The sequence below is a fragment of the Engystomops pustulosus genome, chromosome 1 (genome assembly GCF_040894005.1).
Source record: "Engystomops pustulosus chromosome 1, aEngPut4.maternal, whole genome shotgun sequence".
NCBI lineage: Eukaryota > Metazoa > Chordata > Amphibia > Anura > Leptodactylidae > Engystomops > Engystomops pustulosus.
Genome location: NC_092411.1, coordinates 180,742,349 through 180,766,579, shown reverse-complemented (window position 1 = coordinate 180,766,579; position 24,231 = coordinate 180,742,349). Strand labels below are relative to the sequence as shown.

Here is a 24,231-nt window from a genome sequence, read left to right as displayed (position 1 = left end):
GCAATTAATCTGTGGATTTCCTCAGGATTTTCCCCCTCTCAAATGGCAGAACTTACAGAAAACATCAGGGAGGTATACAGAGTCAGAGGAGTCCATGCCCTTTTAGCTTCTACTACTTCTACTTCTACTAAAAAATAAATCTCCTAATAGTTTGCATACCTGAGCTGCCTAGTAAAAAAGTGCATGTATGCATGTGCAGTTCGGAGCAAGGTGCAGTGAGCAGCCGAACTGCTCACTGCGCAGGACAGGGGGAGGTTTCCTGTGCGATCAGCCAACATCACTATTAGAATACTGTCCAGAGGGAGGTTGTAGAAGGGGGAATAATTGAGTATTGACAAGCAGGGGCCGAGAGGATCCAGTATGTTAATTAGGAAACAAACCTATTTTGAAAAGAAGCATCCCCTGGGACTTGAGCAGGAAACATTACAAGAGTATAGTTCACGAACGGAAACCAACAGAGGTCATAACAGATTATAACATGTATGGAATGTACCTAGAAGTGTCTTTTGTAAACGGTCACCGCTGAAATTCAGCCTTCTGGTGACAGGTTCCCTTTAATATTATTCTTACTGCTATTAAGTGCACCAATAGATTTTCATCAGTGTATCTCGTGCCACGGAACCCCTGGATATTACAGAAGAATGTGATGATGCTGACAACATAAGTTGTCTTACTAATATACATTTTATTAATTGGAATTTTAGGGTCCAAATGTCATCATTATACGTGTCAAAGACTTTAATTATAGCTTTCAGGCGGACCTCTACAATGAGAAGCTAAAGAAGAGTGCATTTCTAAATGTTGGCATATAACTGTGAAATAGAACTCTACAACAAAAGTAAGAAGGCTGTATGAAACACGATAAAGTCATCCATAACCTGTTCTACAGGTACTGTAGATTGCAGCCATATTCTTGTGTCAGTATTTCATGCAGCACATTTGGTCAGGCTGCTTTAATCACTGTCTACTTCTATTGGGGACCTTCTTGCTGGACAAAAGAATCTTGAAAAAGCTGCTAAAACTGTATTTGCTCTGAAAACATCAGCCCTTACCTGTACGTTTTTACTTTTGTTCTTGTATGAAGGCATCACCTCTTATGTTAGGGTTACCGAGAAACCTTTGTGCATAGGAAGACTCTCACAAGCTCCGGAGAACATTTGCTTCCCGCTTCAAAATAATTTTTCCTGGCAGATTCTCATTAATGTGCTGCCAGAGGAAGGCCAACACTGGCTGATCTGCAGAAAAGACTATCTAGTCCTAAACCCTGCAGTAATAAAAGCTGTCAGTTAATAGTCTACCTGACAGGTATTACTCATGCCCTGTAAAGTATAATTAGGGTGCATGCTATTTTACAAGGCATTGACAGAAAAAGTTAAAAAGAACAGAGTAAACCAAATAGGATTCCCACTTTAATTGATCCATATATCTACACTACTGAATAAAGATTTTTATGTAAATAACTTATTTAACGTTGTATAAGTAAGCAAAAAATCGAACGTGTCAGAGACCAAAAATAGTTTTAATAATGGGCCCTTCTGTCTTTCTAACCTAATTTATCATACTGTGGGTACATAATATAACCCTGTGACAATTGGGTTTTCAGAATTTTATGCTGTAATGGGAATAAGGATTATCAATAAAGCTTGATTACTGACACCTTACAGCTGATCATTGCAGTCTGGGACTAAAGTAAAGCATATGTATCTACTCACCTACTCTTATGCAATAGTCCTCGGCATGTACAATGGATCCCCCCAGGATACAAGGAGCATATAGATCAAGAAAGAAATAATAATCCAGCACCAGCCTTCAGTGTTGTTTCCATGGCTAAGTGCCATCACTAAGAGCAGGATTAACGATCGAAATGTGTAGATCTGCTGCATGCAATTTTTATGTGAACTGGTGGTCACTCCCGGACCTATATCTGTATTGTCCTTTTCTTCATAAATAATGAAGATCCATGAGCCAGATTTTATGGAAACCACACTGAAGGCTGGTGCTGGATTTTTTTTTCTCGAAATATATACTGTAAGTCTCCTCCAACCCAAACATGTTTCTTGATCTTGCCACTAATGATGCCAGAAGACACAGTAGGCGTTAGAAATACTTTGATCCTTATAACACTATTTTATTCTTTCGGTTCCATTAAGCAAGCAAACTGTTTTTATATAATCATAAATTCATTATAAATCTAAGTTTACATCTGCATGCATTATGCTGTTATTTATCACAGAAAAATAGGGCAATGGCCTGCGTTACCCTTTCCTCCACGAACCTTATGGTTAATGGAAGGTAAAAGAAAGACCTTCCGTTCACCTTCTCTATTTTGTTTCAATACTATATAACAGAAAGATGTAATGGAAAGTCCATCGCAAATGTGAACTGGGTCTATCGGGGCAAGTCAGGAAGGCTCTACCCCAGTTCATGACCTTGAAACTGATAGCAGCTATTCTTTATACACTATCATGTTCCATAACAATCCCCAAGATCTGTTATCAGAGGTTGCTGTTTTTGAAGGGGAATTGTGGAGAGCTGTAAATATGTAGATGCTTTATTTTAAATTAAAACAAAAAGATTGAGGCCATTTTTGTTTTTCTTCCAGAAATCAGTAATACGGTTAACGCAAATTCTTTTAAGCCACTAGATACACCAATAAAACATGGGCTGCAAATAAAGGATGGATTTGTTTGTGTGCATGAAAGCTAAGACGGTCCATCTAACTCCGCACTGCTATGTCATAGTTTTAGACACCTTGATAAATCTGCCGCACTAATTGTACATGGTGACCTAGTTGTTGTTGAATAAATAATGTAATAACACAGTGGAAGTAGAATCATCACATGGTTATAAAGGTTACATTTATCTCTTTTTAAGACTAGAATAAACTCAAATTCAAACATTTGATGTACTTTTTATACTGAAGTGGGATGAACTAAAATTTTGTGTGACTTTGCACTTTGGTAATGATTAACGGAAATTAAGAGATAATCAGATTAACCATAGATTATATTACGATTCTTATTGTAGATAGAGGGTCAGTAGGACTGCAAAAGCTTAGGCTGTTATGATTTTGCCTCACTGCGCCACTGCTGCTCCACCACGCTTCCCATAATTCCTGCATGAGCCCAAGAGAGGATACAGCTCTATCGCACTGAGGATTTGTCAGCAAAAGACACCTACAAGAGAGATAAATTTATGCAGGTCTGGCAACCATGGGTCGTTTTTTACAGGGTTCCAGCCTTTCTACTATTTTTGCCCCCAAGATGCTGAGAAGTGCTGCTACCGTCAGTGCGGTGGGTCTCTTAGACACACCCTAAAGGGGAAACATAAAAAAGGAACAGCGTAGGGGGAATACCTTTATTCTTACCTGTCCCCTGTCTTTTCAATGTTTTCCCCTGTCCTCAAAGTATTGTGTTATCTCCTCTGTCATTGTCCCAAGTTTTTCATACCGTTACTTTGTCTTATGTTCTTTTTTTCCTTTTTTGTTTGTCTGCTTGTTCAATTGCTTTGTCTAGTATCATAGTTTATACGGTTGAAAAAAGACACTTGTCTTTTAGACCTTTTGGGTCCAAACCTTGGTTCTCGTGGTTGTTATTGGTTCATATCTACTTGAAATATACAGGATAGAGTGGGATGGAGATAAATTTGGGTACCAGTATCAGTTTTATGTGAATTTGGTCTAAAACATTTTATAATTGCAAATTAAGATTCCAGAGGTGCACTTTTATTAATACATCGACTCATTATTGTAATGCAAACGACATTATGAGCCAGGCTCCCCGGTGAAGGATTTTTGTAGCATGAGCCGACAATAAACATGTTATTTAAGATCTTTTGATTTACATTGTAAATGAAAGATTTACAAGCTTTTTGCTTTGAAAAGTTAAGCTTCTGGATCGTCTTGAACAGGAAAAATCTCTAATATGCTGCCACATTCTCTTTAGTCCTGCTGACATATTACTCCCACTGTGTGGGCAGAGTTAAATGTTAAAAAAAAAAATATTCTTTCATCTTCCACCCACTTAGCTGCTTAGCGTTTAAATTCCTACATTGCTGTAAGTGTGAAAGGGAAATTGTACTGAAGATTAAATGTTGCTCAGAAAATTTATGTTTGTTCTTTGATTATAAATTTATTACTGGCAGTCCTTGTCTATAGCCTAATCTTCTATTGATTCTAGTAAATTCCCCAATTAACCAATGAGCCACCAGCATCACTTCTTGCATAAATAGTTGGTGAATCTGAATATAGAGCTGTCAGTAGGAAAATAAATGTCAATTCTGTTCCACATAAGGTTTTTGACTTAAAAATTTCCATTTTAGCAAAATACTGCTGCCTGATGTTGGTCTGTCCTTAAAGGAAACCTACCACTACAGATCTACCTATTAAGGTAGATCTGACGGTAGGTGCATCGAACGTATGTAAGGATAGCCCATTTTAGGGCTAATCCTTTACTCCCCTCTAATCTTTAATCAGGGTAATATGCAAATTTTCTAAAGAGGCTACTGGGACGTGGAGTAGCTGGAGCTGAGGCTACACGGCGCGGCTACTCCACGCCCCAGTAGCCTCTTTGATCCTCCTACCCAGACTTCTTCAGTGCACAAGGAGCTGTGCGCACTTGTCTGTGAAGCTACGTTAGATGCACCTACCACCGGATCTATCTTAATAGGTAGATCCGTAGTGGTAGGTTTCCTTTAACTGTGCCAGTTGTAAGTTGCCTATCCTATGTTTGTGCATTTGTTACATGTCTTCCCTGGATTGCCCATTATTTACTGAAATTACACCTATAAATACCTTTATCATGAGATATTCTAGTTCAGTATGGTATTAGAGGGTCTATGACATTTGAATGTATGTCCTGTGGTATGCACACTGCTTTAGGCAGTAGTCATTGTGACATTTTTTTGGATATCTAGGTCAGTGGCTGATAATGCATAGATCAATTAACCTAGCACCCTGCACTAGCACTGTTGCCATATTATCAAGCAAAACTTTGGGTTTCATATTCATTTTTTCTTCATTATTAAAAAAAATATGTCTTGACCTGGTCTTAAAAGATATATATATATATATATATATATATATATATATATATATATATATATATATACACACATATACACACATATATAATATAACATCGGCATGCAGAACTTTATATTTTTTGTGCTTCACCCTGTAAGATAGAATTGTGTCTTAAAGTACAAGAATATTTTTTTACCAAAGACTGTGTTAAATTACATTAACTCATCAGCTCTGGGAAACAGAAGTAAAAGCAGATGTCCACTGACTAGACTTTCTAATTGATATTAAATTTTTTAGTAACATATAGCAGACAATTGCATTTTAAATGAAGGTGGACAAGGGAGACTCTGTTTGGTGAAATGGATAGCATTGTATATATTAAGAAAACCTTGTAGTAACAGGTTGAAAACGCAGCTCCTATCTATTCCATCAGGCTGGTCTCGCATTACCATGGCCCTTGATATTTGACTGAACACGTTTTTTTTTCCTTGATGCGTTTAGCCTTCAACGGGGCACGACTGTTTCTGTGTCTACCGCTGATAATTAAAATTAAATGTAGAGTGCCAAACTCCATCTGTTCTCAAGACCTTACTGTGATCTCCGCTGCTGAAAAGAGAAAGACATAATATACTTCACTTAGTGACTTTTCTACTTTTCCACTTTTCTAAAAATGAAATAGACTGTAAAAATAGTTTTGCATACAGGAAGCAAACCATGCTCTCCAATGATACCTAAAACTCTGTAAGCTAAGAAAGGAACCATGGAGTCATTGGGGAATATTTATCATTGTTTTTTCTGGGCTTTTGTGGCGTAAAAAAGTCTTAGAGATTTTTTTTGTGACTTTTCACTGCTAAAAATGGTGCTCTGGACTATTTCCGCCACTTCACTGTACTGGCGTAAATATAGAAATACTGGTTGGGGCTTGCATATTAATTGGAGTCCCTGCTGGTGTATGTGCTGGGAATTTTTATGCATTTAGCTACTTTTTTGCAACTTTTTAAAAGAAGTAGAGCATAAGAACATTTATTTACCCCTTAAGGACACGAGCATCTTTCAAGGGGACCAAGGCTCTGCAATAAAATGTAAAATGTAAACATTTTTTTTATTGAGAAATGATGAAGTGAGTCCTGTTTTTATTCAATGGAATATTCGTGGAACTTCAAAAAGGAGAATAACTCGGGGGGCGTGGCCTGACTGTGCTCTGAGACGGACGCATCTGAGTGAGCTCCGTCTCTAGACTTGCTAGCAACATCTCCCAGCGACTAAAAAAGCATATAATCCCGGAATACCACCTACCGGAGCACCCCATAACATGATGACCAGGGGTAAGAGAGCAAAAAACGGTCCTAAAAGGCTCACAGACTTTTTTGCGGCCCGACCGCAGGGCCCGAACACGCCACAAAATGGCGGCCCGCCGCGATCTAACGGAGCTTCTCCTGGCTCACACGGCTCCTCTCCGGGAACCCCCTCGTCCAGGGCAGGTTCTGAAGAAATAGCGGAGGTACCCGGTAAAAGCCCGGAGACCGTTATACCCCCTACAAGAGGACTCGCTGAGTCTCCTGAGAAGAGGGATGGTGGAGCTAAGATGGCGGCCGTCAGACCTAGAGAGACCTATACGCCCGGTCAAAGCCCAGACAAACAGAGGCAGAGACTGTCTAATGCACCGGAAAGTGTGATGTTCACTGAGAGGGAAACCTATATTGAATCAGCGAACCGGCTAGAAGATCTTCCATCATCAAATCAACCTGCCTCTGAATCCTTTATAAAAGGTATGATTCTGGCACTCAAAGGGTCCATACAGAAGGACTTAACCCAGCTCTCCTCAGCCATACACTCCTCCATGGATGATCTAGGGGGCAGAGTTGACCACTTAGAAAATAAGATGTCAGAATTGACTAGCTCTCACAACGAGCTAATTGATGCGCATTATGGTTTGGAGGAAACGGTGGAATCGATGAAACTTAAGCTAGCCGATATGGAGGACAGGGGACGGAGAAATAATATTAAATTTCGCGGGATCCCTGAATCAGTCTCCCCCTCCGAGTTAAGAGAGTATCTAACCCAATTAATATCCTCCACTCTACCAGAGGCTCCGATTCCAGAATGCTTAATTGACAGAGCTCATAGGCTTCCTAAGCCCAAGAATATTCCTGAGAACCTTCCAAGAGATGTGATTGCAAGGTTACATTTTTATCACGTGAAAGAAGCTTTGATGCTCGCTTCCAGAAATCATCCATCACTTCCAGAGCCATTCTCAGAAATAAAGCTTTTCGCAGATTTGTCTCAGGCGACCCTGCAAGCGAGGAAGAGTTTCGGATCGATAACAGCAGCTCTACGCAACCAAAAAATCCCTTATAAATGGGGGTTTCCACTGAAATTATTGGTCCGTAACGATGGGAAGACTCATGTTCTCTTATGCCCAGAAGATGGACGGTCTTTACTGGAAAAATGGGGCATCGAAGAGATGGAGCCAACAAGAATAAAGCAGGCTCTACAGCAGAAAAAGGTCCAAAAGGACTGGGATACGGTATGAGAGCATCCATCGGGAGAAAAATTTGGAGATTTCTTCTCTTTGTTTGAGTAAGCTGATCGGTTGCAAGTCGAAAAGCTGCAGGTGGACTGTTTTCCCCCATGTACCACCAGGTTTTGTATTTTCCTGTAGTTCTGATTTTGATAATTGCATTGTGTATTAATAATTCACTAGCATCTTCTAGGCAATGGCAGCAGGATCAATGTGTCCCCTCCATTGCCAACATGTTAGTTTGTTTAATAGTTTATATTGTTTTGAATTTTATGGGCCATAGTGATGTATTTACCAGAGATGAGCGGGCTAATCTTTGTAAGCTCCAAGGGCTACAAATAGCATTTTATAAATATTCAAATGTCTCTTAAAATTTTTTCATTAAACGTAAAGGGGCTCAATTCTCCGTTTAAAAGATCCTCAGTCTGGAGAGAGGCGAATAAGGTAAAGGCGGATATCATCTGCCTGCAAGAGACGCACTTTGCTAAAAACAAGTGTCCGAATTTCTTTAACAGTAAATACCCGTCATGTTATCAAGCTAATGCAGATACAAAAGTAGCGGGGGTCCTTATTGCAATAAGGGATAATGTTAATATATGTGTACAAGAGGTGCTAGAAGATGATGGAGGAAGGTTCCTTGCTCTGGTTTGTTCCATTAATTCAGTGATTTTTACCTTGGTAAACATTTACTGTCCGAACTCAGCACAAAAGAGGTTTCTAAATAAATTGATGAAAAAGATCAGATGCATCCAGAAAGGCAACTTGATATTATGTGGGGATTTCAATCTGGTACCAGATCCCCGGGTTGACTCGTCTAACCAGAGCAGGGTTTCTCCCCCATCTTTGGGTCCTTGGCTTATAAACGAGGGTTTGTTTGACTGTTTTAGGTGTTGTAACACAAATTCCAGAGAATATTCCTACTTTTCTAACAGACATAAAACATTCACAAGGATCGATCTTTTCCTGACAGATAGGGACACTCTCCCATGGATAGACTCTTCTGACATAGGGGTGGCTACTTGGTCAGACCATGCACCCATCTTCCTAGAAATTAATCTCTCTCCCAAGCTTCTCCCCACTAGGAGGTGGAGAAATTCCACTTATGTATACTATCTTCCCTCGCTGAAGGAGAGAATAGAAAGAGCCATGTTGGAATTCTTCAAAATAAATAACTCAGAGGGAATAACCCCAGAAAAATTATGGGTTGCCCACAAAATAGGAATTAGAGGTATATTAATGCAAATAAGTGCTCAGATGAATAAGGCTAAAGATAGAAAATTTGATGAAAGCATTAAAAAAATTCAATCCCTGGAAAAAGAACTCCAAGGGGGTTTTGATGCAAACAAATATACTGAGCTAGGTATAGCTAGACAAAACTTAAGAGAGGCCCTTATGAGTAGCTACAATAAGCAGTTAACTAATAATAAAGCATCATTTTATTCATCTTTCAATAAGCCTAGTAGACTGATGGCCAGAAGAGTCAAGCCTAGGAGAGTGAAAACTTCTATTCCTTTCCTATATAGGTCCAAAAATCCTCCCATAAAGGAAAGTCATCCTCAAGAAATAGCTAATTTGTTTAAGGCATTTTATGAAAAACTATACAACCTTGCAGCCAGTAAGGATACGCATATACCGAATCAAAAAGAAATAGATGAGTTTTTGTTGAAAGCTAAGCTCCCATCAATATCTGAAGCCCAATTGGAGGATTTAAACTCCCCCATCACCATATCAGAACTGACCGATACAATAAAAGCAGCTAAAAAAGACAAGGCCCCAGGAGCGGACGGGTTCGGAAATGAATATTATCAATCCTTCTACCAAATTCTGGGTCCCTATATGCTGGAAGTCTTCAACAGAGCTATGATAAAGGGAACATTACCGGCTGAAATGTTAGAAGCGACTATTGTCACTCTCCCTAAACCGGGAAAGGAGCCTTCTTCTCCTCCAAATTTTAGACCCATCTCCCTACTAAATTGCGACACCAAAATATTTGCAAAAATCTTAGCCAATAGAATACTTAAGATCCTCCCTAGTATAATCCACAATGATCAGGCAGGGTTTACCAAGGGTCGACAGACCTCCGATGGTACGAGGAGGATAATAGATGTAGTATCCGTGATGGAGTCCTCTCGAGCGCCTTCTCTGCTCCTCACCCTGGATGCGGAGAAGGCGTTCGACAGGGTCCATTGGGGGTTTGCCTTTTCTACCTTGAGAAAATTTGGTTTTGATGGTAATATCCTGAGAGCAATCCAAGCTTTATATTCATCACCGACAGCACGGATCCTAGCAAATGGGTACCTGTCTCAGTCGCTGAAAATAACTAACGGCACTCGACAGGGGTGCCCATTGTCCCCCTTAATTTTTGTTATGCTGATGGAACCAATGGCATCCTTAATAAGGGAAAGAGATTTAATTAAAGGGATTAACACTCAAAATTGTCAACACAAAATTGGCCTCTTTGCTGACGATGTGGTACTTATGCTGTCAGACCCTTTAAGTTCACTAAAAGAGGTTATGCAGATTTTGGATGACTTTGGAAAGGTCTCTTTCTATAAAGTTAATGCAGACAAATCCTCTATATTGGGCATCAATATTTCCAAGCCTCTTCGTAAACAACTGTTGGAGAAATTTCCGTTCAAGTGGGTTGAGGAGGAAATCACTTACTTAGGGGTAAAAATTTGCTCCCCAATCACTAACTTAGCAAAGAAAAATTTTCTCCCCCTATTTAACGAGATACAAAAAGAAGTTGATGCATTAAGCAACGTTGAACCTTCGTGGCTAGGTAGAATAATTCTGTACAAAATGATGGTCCTACCAAAGATCTTGTATTTTCTGAGGGCCTTGGTTATACCTATCCCTAAACCTTTAATACAAAAATTTCAAAAGCAGATGCTGAGATTCATTTGGAAGGGCCAGAAACCTAGAGTTGCCCAAAATGTTCTGTACTCCCCTAGGCTGCAGGGAGGTATGGGGGTTCCAAATTTATGGTTATACCATAGAACTATAGTGTCTCAACAACTAAAGGCATGGGGAGGAGCTTATCCCCACTCTAGTTGGCCAGATTTAGAAGAATATCTAGCAGGAAATCATCCTCTGAAAAATATTCTTGTAGCACATTCCATAAGGAAAGATATTCCCCTTCCCCTAAAAAATACACCTACAATAAGAACATCAATAGAAGCATGGAAATCACTTCTTTCTATCCATTCTATCTCCCGTACAACTAAATCCATCAACATCCCATTAGAAGTCGTAAATATAATTAATCCAAGCCTTAAAGTCAAGCACTGGGTTCTTAAAGGCATTCATACTTTCAGCGACCTTTATGTAGATGATTCTCCATCCACGTTTTATGCCTTAAAAGAAAAATACCAGCTTGCAGAAGCAGATTTTCTCCTCTACGCCCAAATTAGAGCTTTACTAATAAAATCTCCAGGCCAAAGTTTGTCTCTCCCCGAGCCTTTATCAAATATATTGGAAGGGAAATCTAATAAACTATGGAAATCCTCCAAACTGATTTACGAAGTATTACGCAAAAACGAATCTGTAAACTCGAACTCCCATCTTTCAAAATGGCAAAGGGCCCTGAAAAGAGATATAGATTATAAAGAATGGAGCGCAGCATTTTATTGGGCATCTAAGGCGTCCCACTCAGCAAATATGATGGAGGTACATCAGAAAATCCTGACTTGGTGGTATTTTACACCAGCAAAACTAGCAAAAATCTATCCAGGTTCTTCTGGCAAGTGCTGGAGAGGCTGTACGATGGAAGGGTCGTTAACGCACATATTCTGGGAATGTCCGAAACTTTCCACTTATTGGAGTGGGGTATTTGATATGTGCTCAAAAGTGTCTCCAACTAGGGTAAAAATGGACCAAGGACTAGCATTGGTAGGAGTGGGAGTCACAAATATTCCTTTAAAGAGTAGGAGACTAATTGGTCATATTTTAATGGCAGCCAAACTGTTAATAGCTAGAAAGTGGAAGTGCCAGGCCCCTCCAATGCTGCATGAGCTACAAGATCTATTAGCAGAACACTGTACTTATGAAAAGATAATTGCGTATAAAAATGGGATTTTTTAGAAATTTCGGGATATGTGGGCCCCTTGGATTAAGCTACACCCATCACTAGCCCCTGAGACCCGTGGATTAACAATATAAAAACTTGATGCTGCTCATCCTAATATAAAATTTTACTCTGTTTTCACTAATCCGTATGGTTAAGGAAACAAGTTAACAACTATGTGCCCAAAATGTTTGGTTGGTTTAGTTTGTTTTAAGTTGGGAATGTTGCCAAATGGATTTAAGTAATGATGGTTAATTATATAAGATCCGTAAAAGATAGAACTGTACCATGTATAATGTATATTAGAGGTACCCCCTCTACCTTTGCATATAATTACTCAGTTGGTCTAACTGACACTTACTTAGCATATACTCTTATAAAGCAAGGCTACAATTCTAGCATTTGTCTTATGCATGATACATAATATTGGCTACCATCACTTGTTTATGATTGTATTGTTGAAAATTCCAATAAAAATTTATTTAAAAAAAAAAAAAAAAAGGAGAATAACTCGTGTTAAACATCTGCAATGTGTTCTTCACACATATTGTTCTTCACATACTATTGTGAAGAACACCGTTCGGCACTCGTGTCTTCGGATAAGTTAGCAGATGTACGGAAAAATGTTTTCACTCTTTTCACTGTTCTTCACTGTGTTTCCTTAAGTGAAAGTGACAGCCAGCATGGGTTTACTAAGAATAGAAGTTGTCAAACTAACCTTATCTGCTTTTATGAAGAGGTGATCAGATGCCTGGATGGAGGAGCAGCTGTGGATATTGTGTTCTTGGACTTTGCAAAGGCATTTGACACTGTCCCTCATAGACGCCTGATGGGTAAAATTAGGACTATTGGTTTGGCAGAAATCATTTGCAATTGGATTGAAAACTGGCTGAAGGATCGTATCCAGAGAGTTGTGGTCAATGATTCCTACTCGGAATGGTCACCAGTTATGAGTGGTGTACCCCAGGGTTCTGTGCTTGGCCCACTACTATTTAATATATTTATTAATGATATAGAGGTAGGAATTAATAGCACTGTGTCTATTTTTGCAGATGACACCAAACTGTGTAGTGTAATACAGTCTATGGAGGATGTTCATAGGCTGCAGGGTGACTTGGACAAACTGAATGTTTGGTCATCCACTTGGCAAATGAGGTTTAATGTGGATAAATGTAAGGTTATGCACCTGGGGGCCAATAATCCAAAGGCAAAATATGTCCTTGGGGGAGTAAATCTGGGAGAGTCCCTTGTTGAGAAGGACCTGGGGGTACTAGTAGATCATAAATTGAATAACAGCATGCAATGTCAATCAGCTGCCTCTAAAGCCAGTAGGATCTTGTCATGTATCAAAAGTGGTATGGACTCTCGTGATAGCGATGTAATATTACCACTATACAAGGCACTGGTTCGGCCACACCTGGAATATGCTGTCCAGTTCTGGGCACCGGTCCATAAAAAGGATGCCCTGGAGCTGGAGAGGGTTCAACGTAGAGCCACAAAAATGATAAGGGGTATGGAGGGTCTCAGTTATGAGGAAAGATTAAAACAACTAGATTTATTTAGTCTGGAAAAGAGACGACTACGAGGGGACATGATTAATTTATTTAAATATATGAATGGTCCATACAAAAAATATGGTGGTAAGTTGTTTCAGATTAGATCAAATCAAAAGACGAGGGGGCACTGTCTCCGTTTGGAGAAATCAAGGTTTCATCACCGGAGGCGACAGGGCTTTTTTTACTATGAGAACGGTCAATCTGTGGAATAGCCTGCCTCAGGCGCTGGTCACAGCAGGGACAGCGGATAGCTTCAAGAAGGGTCTAGATGCCTTTTTACACCTAAATAACATTGATGGTTATGTTATTTAGAATTGTTTCCCCTGAATCCCTTCCTCATCCAATCCCTTCCCTTCCTTGGTTGAACTTGATGGACAAGTGTCTTTTTTCAACCGTAGAAACTATGAAAGCTCGTTCTCGAGCAGGGGAAATACTCGTCCGAGCAACAAGCCGTTTCGAGTACGCTAATACTCGAACAAGCATCAAGCTCGGACGAGTATACTTGCTCATCTCTAGTTTTAAACATTTTGCAAATTAGGCTAAGGGGCACCTGGCTCCATAGATGTCAAGGAAGCCTGGAAACCTCAGGCTCATTTGCATACTTTACAAAAAAAGATTAAAAAAACAAGGGCTTTAAAATCAAAAAGAAGAGCAAATTCTACCAGAGGCGGTACACACCAGTAGGTCAGTGTGCTTGGGTTACATTCATTGATTCATCATTAAACTAGGCTGGCTTTAGTAAGAATGGCTACCTGAGCAGAAAGTGAAGTGGAAACTTTAACAGGTATTCATGTGATGCTTCATTCAGACTGCTAGTTATTTGACTACAGAATAAATTATTACTATCTTTTATTATATTTCTTAAGTATTATAAATGATCTGTACATGGGTGTGGTAAACAGAAATGGATTGTGGGTGGAAACTGCCATCGATATGTAGGAAAATGTTTTATGCTGTGGAAAACTGCTTATGGACAGGTGGATTTATGGAAAAATTTGGAAGGTTTTACGATTCCCCCTCATTTCGCTAAATCAGATCCAAATGCATCATTAACCACTTCCCGATTTGCGCCATACTAGTACAGCTCAAGCCGGGTCCCGGTGCATGGAGAGGGCTCACGGGCCGAGCCCTCTCCATAGCCGGTAAGTCTTTGCTGCATATTGCAGTAAAGGCTTACAGGTAACAGTTGCGATCGGCGCCGCCATCTTGCCGTGGATCGTTGCTCCCCGTGACGTCATTGGGGAGCAGCAATCCGTTGCCATGACACCCTCGGCTCTTCCGAAGACCCGAGGCTTTCTCGTTTTAGCCCATTCATTACAATGTGCTAATTGCACATTGTAATGAATGAGGAGGAAAATCCCCATATACTGCCATATCGTAGTATGGTAGTATATGATAGGATCGATCAGACAACCTAGGGTTAAATTACCCTAGGTAGTCTGAAAAATATAAAAAAAAAATCTATTAAAAGTGATCAAAAGGTCACACAGTTCTAAAAAATTATAGCAATGAAGACGCCATCAAAAGTCGCAAAAAATGACACCACCTACAGCTCCGTACACCAAAGTAAGAAAAAGTTATTGACGCCAGAACATGGCAAAATGAAAAAAAAAAATAATAATTGTACAGGAGGTTTTAATTTTTGTAAATGTATGAAAATATTATAAAACCTATACAAATTTGTTATCCCCTTGATCGTACCGACCCAAAGAATAAATTAGATATTTATTAGACATAGTCATTTGTGACACACAGTGAAAGTTGTAAAATCCAAGCCCACAAGACAATGTTGCAAATGCGTTTTTTTTTCACCATTTTCACTGCATTTGGAATTTTTTTCCAGCTTCCCAGTACACGGCATGGAATATTAAATACCGTCACTATGAAGTGTAATTTGTTAATCAGAAAACAAAGCCATCACAGAGCTCTTCATGTGAAAAAAAATAAAAAAGTTATAGATTTTTGAAGGTGGTGAGTGAAAAATGGAAGTGAAAAAAACTAAAAAGGGCCAAGTCGTTAAGCGGTTAAAGGGGTATTCCAAGCATAATTCATATATATACACAAATGAGTCAGTAAAACATAAGCTACTATGTAATTAGTTGTTATTTAAAATTTTCCTCACATTAGCTGAAAAATGCTGTGGACATGCACTGTAATGAAGAATTAAAATGCTACTGGTCCTTTAATCAATCTGTTGATTTCCTCCCAGCGGAGAAGACACAGGACAGAAGATTGCCGCTAGTTGCATGTCCACATCACATGGCCTGCAGTTATCTGGGCAGGTCATGTCATCTTCACCATGTTTGGCTGTAGTCGGTTGGTTGAAGTGCATCCAGTATGGCCAGTGTTGTGGTGATGTGCCATGATGGCAGGTACACATCATTATTATGGTAACAGAGCAGGACAGTCTATTACATCATCACTGTGGGCAGAAAATAAGACTGAGGAGGAGTTACTGAGAACTAAAGGATAAAGGGACTTGTAGTTTCCAGTGGCGGCCATCTTGGTGATAACTCTGCATAAATTTTGCCATAAAATTTTGTGAATCAAAAAATCAAACTATTTAAGCTCCATTTTGTGACTAATGACATTGAGCTTTGTTATATTCTTTTATTTATAGCATCATAGGTTTTTGTATCAGACGTTCATATTCCTGGAATACCCCTTTAAGGAGCTCGGCTGCAGTTTAAGAAATGCAGGTGTCACCCAGAGAATGAGGCTGGACTTCTGGCTGTATTCCGGAAACAGTTTATAGGTCGTCATAAAGGTTTAACAATAGATAAATGGCTGCTTTCTTTGTTTCTATAAAACATTTACCATATTTGGCAATTTTTATGGTACTCAAGTTCTGCCTCCTGTATAGAGGGTTTATATGCCTGTGAGAAATCTGGGAAGAATGCAAATAAGTTTTCCAAGATGTTAAATGGAAACAATACCTCCTTTTGCTACCTTGAAAGGCAGTCTAAAAACATGATGTGGGATTAAGCCAAACCAGTATATCCATATATCTTGTAGGTCATACTTGATGTTAAGGAGGCTGCCTTCCAAGGTAACAAAAGGAGGTATTGTTTTCCTTGGAAAACTTATTTGCATTCTTCCCACATGCACATAAGTCTCCACATGCCTTTAAGGTGGCCTTAATTGGCAATCTCTCCTTAAGGACTTCTCTAGAGCTGCACCAATTCTATGGAATGCTCTGCCCCGGACTATCAGACTAATACCTAACCTCCAAAGTTTTAAACGTGCTCTTAAAACCCATTTCTTTAAGCAAGCCTATAACACTCATTAACTGCATGAAGTTTTAACTCTTCTACTAACCCGTCCTGTGTCGTCCTCCCATCTGTTATCCAGCAACCAACAGGCACCAGACTTCTCTGCAGTCCCATTCACCCTGGACCTGGTATATAAGATGACGGCTGAGTGGTTCAAGCGACAGCAATTCCATTTATTATATTTTGTTCTATTCCCTAAGAAGAATGGCTTGACCATTAAATATTCTTTTACCTCGTGTTACCCCATCATCTTCATAAACCGTAAGCTCTGGCGAGCAGGGACCTCACTCCTGTTGTTCCATACAAATGTTGTGCTCTGTTACATTACATTTATATTTGTTTCCTATGATTTGTAAAGCGCTACGTAATATGATGGTGCTATATAAATAAAGATTATTATTATAAGGAGAACACCTACTGTCTGACCCTGTAAATAATCTGGGCTTTCTTCATATGGTATTCATTTTTATTTACTTTTATGCTTTTGTCTTTAGTGTGAACAGGCATCATTTTCTTTTGCCGGGGTTCACTATACATTTACATCGTTTGAGATCATTATTGCTTAGAGCAATAAGGATCTATGTCATTAAAGGTATTTCATAGTCATAGATGTCCATATTGAGCTCGTCCTGTAGATTGTTTAGTCTTCTATCCTCAGTAAAGTGAATTACCATAACAGACTGAATGTATTAAAACCAGGGAGAAAAATGCTATTTGAGAGTTAATGTTTAGAAGTGAATGACATCAATGTCTCAGCATTTAGAACAATAAGCGGAGCTTTCCACCTACACACTATTCACAATGACAGCTGATATACAGTAGACCATTAACAGAGAGACAAGAACAAGGTCTTACAAATAAATAAGGATTAAAAAATGAAAGCAAAGGGCTTTACATTTTCAGTTTCTATTTAAAATGGAGAATCTTCTGTCATGTTGAAATTCAAAGGATAAAGGTAGTTTACTAGCAATGAAAATGTACACAAGTTTCCAATATACTAAGGCTGCATTCAGACGACTGTAGGGGGCACTATGTAAAGCGCCATAGATATATCCCCCATTGACGGCAATGAGCACGCGTGCTGCACTGTGTTGCTGTATACATGGGGAAAAGATGGGACATATCTTTCTCCGTGTTATGGCTCCGTGCTGTATCAATTTCTCATGGTTTTTTAGATCTCTGCTTGCTGTCATTCTATAGATTGGATGTTTACTTCCAGTGGATAGAAACGGTCTCTGTTCATGTGATGTCACACAAGTGCACAGTTCATAATATCACCGAGAGTAATCAAATCTGTGTGATATAACGAGCCGTGCACCTGTGTGACCATGGATGGATTTCTATCCACTGGTAGTAAGCAATGAAGCTTTCTATAGAATGGCTGCAAGCAGAGATCTATATCTATCTTGTAATGTGCAGAGACCTCACAGAATTAGCCATACACATTAGGGTTCATTCACACGCGCTATGCCCGGGAGGTGCTGACCCCTCCGCCCTCCATAGGAAACAGCGGTGCTCGGCCGCACACTCGCAGGAAGATACGCCATTGCCGTCTATAGGGATGTATATTCGGCCGTGTGAATGAGCCCATAGATTGCCAAACCTACCTGTTTGTGGGAGAATGGATTGATATTGGAAGAGAAGAGATTGTCCTAAAGCTGTATGCTATGTTGTCAACTAACCCCTTCTCTTAAAAAAAAAAAAATAATAATGAGAAGGTACTGCTACAATCCCCTGCTTCATTTGTGAGGCTGCATGTTCTAAGGGAGGGGGGAATTGTTTGGATGAGAACATAGAGCCTGCTAGTTGCAGACTCTGCATTTTCAGAACAGTTACTGGTACCTTTCATTTATACATGTTGATTGATTTAATCAATGTAGAATACAACACTCAGCCATGAAAACTATCATATGAGAAGTAGGTTTTAATGGCATATCCAGTGGTTAAAATGGGTATACCCTTTAAATAAATGTGTTACAAAAAAAGTCAGAATTGTGTTCTCATATGTTTAAAGAACTTGGTGGCACCTACTCTAAAACCTGAACTTTAACTTTCTAAACTTCACAAGCCACCGAGAATGAGATTTGATGTAAAATTGACTGACATTGGGGGGGATTTACTAATTCTGGCGCAAGCACGACTGTCGGCATCGGAGATCAGTCTCCAGAAAGCACAGCTCGATGTACCCTGTTTCCCCAATAGTAAGACACCCCCGATAGTAAGACACAGTGGGAATTTTAGGGGGGTCAGCTAATGTAAGACCTACCCCGAAAGTACAACATAGTAGACTGTATGTTGGAAAAATATAAGCCATAGTACTGGTACCTTTTGCTGCATTAACTGTTAGGTTAGAGAGGGATGTGGACGGTTAGAGCAAATCTGGAGCGGAATGAGTGGAGGGATGTGGAGGCCGCGGGAGCAGCAGTAATGTTGTCCGTGGTTCATCAGGACCATGGACAACATACAAAAACACGCAGCCTCAGTGCCCTCATTTGCAGCCACTGGTGGCACAGCGGCTCCTCCATGAGGAAGAAGAAGCCACACCTTTACCCAGCACTAGAGAGGAATTGATCTGATCGCCATTACGTTACCAAGTAAGCAATTCACAAAATGCACCATGTAAAGTTTCCTTAACTTTTTCCAATATAAGACATACCCCGAAAGTAAGACATAGTGGGACTTTTGGGGGTAAAAAGAATGTATGACACTGTCTTACTTTTGGGGAAACATGGTATTAAAATGGCGCATGACTGTAAGTAATTAATGGGTAAACAGTAATAATCAGTCCTACGCCATAAAAATGCCGACATCCATGAGATGTGCGCCAAAAGTTTACATGGACTGCACCTTAATTTTGCTCTCTGACCGTTTTTTCGTCTCGTCACTGCTTCTCCGCTCCTCACAGCATTGCGCTAAATGAGCGCAATGCATAGAGGAGTAGAGCTGGCATGGACTCTGTGGTCATGTGACCTCCAGGTCTAAAGGGGTTTATCAGAGCTGCTGGGTCTAATTAGACCCAGTACAGCTCTGATTAGAATCCCCAGTGACGGGAGGTCATTTCCACTATTACTATGGCTCTTTATAGATGCCTCAGTTACAGGGGAAAACTTGTAAAAGAAATAAAATTAAATTTAAAAAAAAGTGAAATTGTCCCCCAGGGGTCTTTTATGACCTCATGGGGGACATATAAAGTAAAAACACACATACACACAAAAAAAATATTAATAAATATTCGTAAAATTACATTGACATTTCCCCATATTATAAAAAATAATCCCCAGCTACACTACAAAAAGCATCACCATAATTGCCCCGTTTGCCCTAGACTACGCATATTGTATATCAAAACGACCAAAACAAAATAGGGAATTCATTAATGATGTTTATTTGGAATTCATTTGAAAATTTAAAAAAAGTACTATAAATGACAAAAAAAGCCTTTTTTTCCACTTTTAACCCAAAATAAAAATGAAAAAAAGTTTAAAACTTTTATTACCTTTTTAACTAGCTCTATGCATCCCAAAAAAAAACTCAGCAAAAATTGCCTTTTCAGGACACGTCACTAAGGATTTAATCTACTAGCCCCATAGAAAGATTACTTCTCTTTTCGGATAGTTTTGGGGACTCTTTACTCATATATGTAAATTCTTGTTTATTTATATTTTTGCAATTTTTCACTTGTAAGATACTAGATATTCTATCATTTAATTTGTTGCTCTGGGCATCTCATTCATCCAAGCAAAAAATTAGAATTTTCTTTGCAGATAAAAGATTCATATTTTCTGCAAACGGTTTCCATGGATTTGTAGAAGATTGTAACCAGGCTCTGCAGATAGTATGAAATTAGTGCAATATGACCTTTGTTTTCTGCAGAATTCATCTGGAATGCCAGAGATTAGTACTTTTTTTTTAACTTTTTGATTGCTGGTAGATATTTGTTTGTTCAAATGGGTAGCACCTATATACTGCTTACACTGTTGCTATGCACATTTCTAATACTTCCCAACTTTCACATCCTGTCATATTCAACCTGAAGTGGAAAGCTTGGCAGAATTGTTGGTGTACCCTTCTGTTTAACAGCATAGCCACTGTTCTCCAACCTGCAAACCAACTGAGTGAGCTTTATCTTACGCAGGCTCTTCATGTGCCCCTGACTGACAGATTTTGTGCCCCCCCCCATTCCCGCACACATTGGTTTCCCCTCTGATGTGGTAGTGTAGTAGTAAAAGTTTAAGAGTATCACCAGCTAAGGGCTGTAAATGGATTGTGGCCTCCCAGTGGACTAGAGGTTTTAAATGAGCATAAAAATGGTAAACTAACTAAACCTTTTGCTTAGAAAATATAATGTAACTATACATATTACAAGGGGACATGTTCTACATAGATTTCAGAAGCTTACTACATAGATATTTTACCACAGAGAAGATAGACCTAATGTACATAGGTACATAGCCAGAACCAATGTTACTATAGTGGGTACAGAAAGTCTTCTGATCCCTTTAAATTTTTCACTCATTGCAGCCTAGTGGTAAGATCAGAAAAGGTTTGTTTTTTTTTGCTTATTAGTGTACAGGGATAGGGTAGCTGGATAACAGTTAGAAAAAGTTGAAGAGGGAAAAGTGCCAGGGAGGCTAGGACTGAGATGACCAACTCTCATAAATATGCATGTTTGGCTGATATTAGGGATGCAAGCCCAGGAACAGCATCACTGCGGAAAGATGTTGCTCCCGGCAATTAGAGTGATGACTGTTGTCGAAAGGTTGGGAATAGGAGTGCAGAAAGGGTTAGACAGATGTTTGTAGTAGGGGATTCTGGTGCAGGAAGGAAGTGTTCGGGTTCACGTATAATAGAATGTTGCAAATATAGAAAACATTTCTAATGGGAGGTTGTATTCTCCTTGGGGGATAGAAAATTATCCTGTTCAGTGAAGGTAAGGTACATTGCAAAGTTTTACAGTTCACCTGTACCATCAGCATGATATTTCAACAAATACCTTCAGACGGTTCTCTGGACTCTTTCTGGTTTTGCAGTTTTGCCCTATATAAAACTTCCTCTCCCTTTTTATGAGTCAAACTACCGATAGATTTTTTTTTCGGATTTATAGCTCTATATTTTTTTTGCTTGGTCAAAATGATGCAAATGGCCTTCAAGAAGAGAGAGAGCAAAAGTCTGTAAGCATTCCCTTTGCCAACACAGCATGACACCATGGTTGTTCGTGTCCGTTTGTATAATGAACGTGGATAATTGGAAAATTTAGATTAATAGTGTTGTAAAACAAAGAAAAAAAACAGACAAGTGAAAGCCCTCCATTGTAATGGAAGAAAGATTGTGTTATAACTGCCTGGATACACCAGCTACATGAGCAACAAACTAAAAGATGCAGGGTACCATTTAATGATCTTCCCCATAGTACGGAATTGGAATACTAGATGTTTCAATCTTTTGTATTTGTTTATTTATTGAAAGATTTGTGACATTAGATTGGTGAGCTTAATGTAGAACATGTCATTCTATTCAGTCTTACACTTAAAGGGGTACTCCATGATTCTCCTTGAATGCTTCTGGGAGTTTGTGTTTCCAATTGGAATTGGCGGTAACGTTGTAGGATCTACAGATATGTCCAGGTAGCTGTATAAAGCGAGTTGTATGGATATCATAAGAGCTATGCCAATTAAAAAAAGAGAGCCCATTACAAGAGTATTTGTGCACTGGGAAGTTTCGGAGATTACTAGTCTATCGACTCCTTCAAGGCGTCATTGCACATTAGTCTACATTTTACTCAACATGGATTTCTTCAAACTGCTTGCATTTTTAGGTGGATGTAATTTTATTTGGTGGCCAAGGATTACTTGTTTTAAATGCACTATGCTCAAGGGGCTTGAAATGTAAACTTAGATGGCAACCATGGGGGAGATAACATAGTCATGAAAAAATATGAAGTTGTACGTAGTGAAGGGTGTTCTAACCAAATCAATACCTCTTTTCACAACTAAGGGGAACCGATCTATCTTTAATCCCGTAATACACAGCTGACACATGCTGCGTATGGAGCGGACTCCTCTTCGGAGCTCACTGTATACACTCTATCCTTTGTGACATTATTGAGAAATGTCTGAAAGGGGTTAAATACATGCAAAGAAGCAGTAATTCACTTTAAAATCATAAATTAACTTTAAAAAATGTCAGGTAGATGGAACAATTTGCAGCATTAGCTGGTAACAAAAAGTTCATGTTCATGGCTTACGTAGGCAACAGTACAATGAAATAACAAAAATGTTTGTTTCTATGGAAACAGAATAGCTAGGACGTTTAGGATCTGAGTAACATGTACACACGAGAATAAAAGTCTATAATGTCTAGTTACAGTAGGTCATCAAAAAGAGTGGACAGTTATTTGTTGAACTTTTCTATTAGAGATGTGGCATAGCTTTCCACATTGTAAATGATAACAAATCACTTTTTATTCTGCAAAGATGTGTATTAAAAACAGGTGCCAAGAATTTTGTTTTATTTGTAATTTAAAAAATCTGTCACCCTTTTGGTCAGTCTTCACTCTTCTTCCTCATGGAACAGCAGCTCCAGCTATAAATATTATTACATTTAAGTGATGCTGTTCAGCGGTGAAGAGACCCCATCAGCACTGTGTTCAGTCCTTGAAACTGACAACAAACGTCTGTTCAGGGTGCTGTCACCCGTTGCCATTACAACTGCATCACAATCTGCATTGAGATGGTTTCAGTTTTGTTAATTTAACCACAGACCACTTCTTAGTACCTATGCTTTCTGACTGATGTTTCGGTAAATTTTGTATGTTGGTGGTGCTTTCACACATGTGGTAGCATGAGATGGACTCTACAACTCAGACAAGTGGCTCAGGTAGTGCAGCTCATACAGGATGGCACATCAATGCGAGCTGTGGCCAGAAGGCAGTAGGACCGCTACCTCCACCTGTGCAAGGAGGAACAGAAGGAGCACTGCCAGAGCCCTGCAAAATGACCTCCAGCAGCCACAAATATCCATGTGTCTCCACAAACGGTTAGAAATCAACTCCGTGAGGATACATGACATGAGGTACATGGTGCTTGGCATTTGCCGGAGAACACCAGGATTGGCTAATTTGCACCCTGTGTTCTTCAAAGATGAAAGCAAGTTGACACTGAGCACATTTGACTGATGTGACAGTCTGGAGAAGCCATGGAGAGTGATCTGCTGCCTGCAACATCCTTCAGCATGACTGGTTTGGCAGCTCAGTAATGGTGTCGGGTGGCATTTCTTTGGATGGCCGCACAGCCCTCCATGCAGGAGCATAACGATCACAGTTGCAGGAATTGTGACCACGACCAGGCCCTTTAAGAAGAGCATGGCTCTCACGGTTTAATATAAGAGCATGTGCCCTGTGCTGCTACAGGAAGAGGGCACACTGGGCACATGCTTTTTATATTGAACTCTGAGTGCCACGGCCGCTGTCAGTCTGCTTCACAAGCCGGGCGTCACAGGACAGCGAAGAGATGCTGCTTCAGCTGTGCCTCCCTCTGAAGTCGAGGCAGTAAGGAAGGGGGAGGGGCTCCCAGCAAACATGTCTGCCGGGATCCCTCAGCTTGTTGTTTCTGTGCCAGCTCCCCCAGCTGTGTGCCCCCTCTATCCTGCAAATCATGATGTCTAGACCCTTTAATAATGTCCTGAAGTCTTAGAATCTATCATGAAGACTTCTTCCTCCGCCACAAATAGTGAGTTTATGGAAGCACCTGAGTGCAATGTAAGCATATAATATGTGTTGGATGTGTGTGTATGTG

At 39.7% G+C, this 24,231-nt stretch overlaps 1 protein-coding gene and 1 long non-coding RNA gene across 7 annotated transcripts in view; one reads left to right on the top strand and one right to left on the bottom strand.

Moving 5' to 3' along the window:
- Positions 1-24,231, top strand: part of PSD3 (pleckstrin and Sec7 domain containing 3) — a 350,748-nt gene that overhangs the window by 197,195 nt on the left and 129,322 nt on the right. The gene's annotated exons all lie outside the window — the stretch shown is intronic.
- Positions 5,374-22,513, bottom strand: LOC140068863 (uncharacterized). Its single transcript, XR_011848603.1, has 2 exons — positions 22,416-22,513; positions 5,374-5,629 (listed from the first exon to the last, which is right to left on the bottom strand). It is a non-coding gene; the product is annotated as an uncharacterized lncRNA (long non-coding RNA).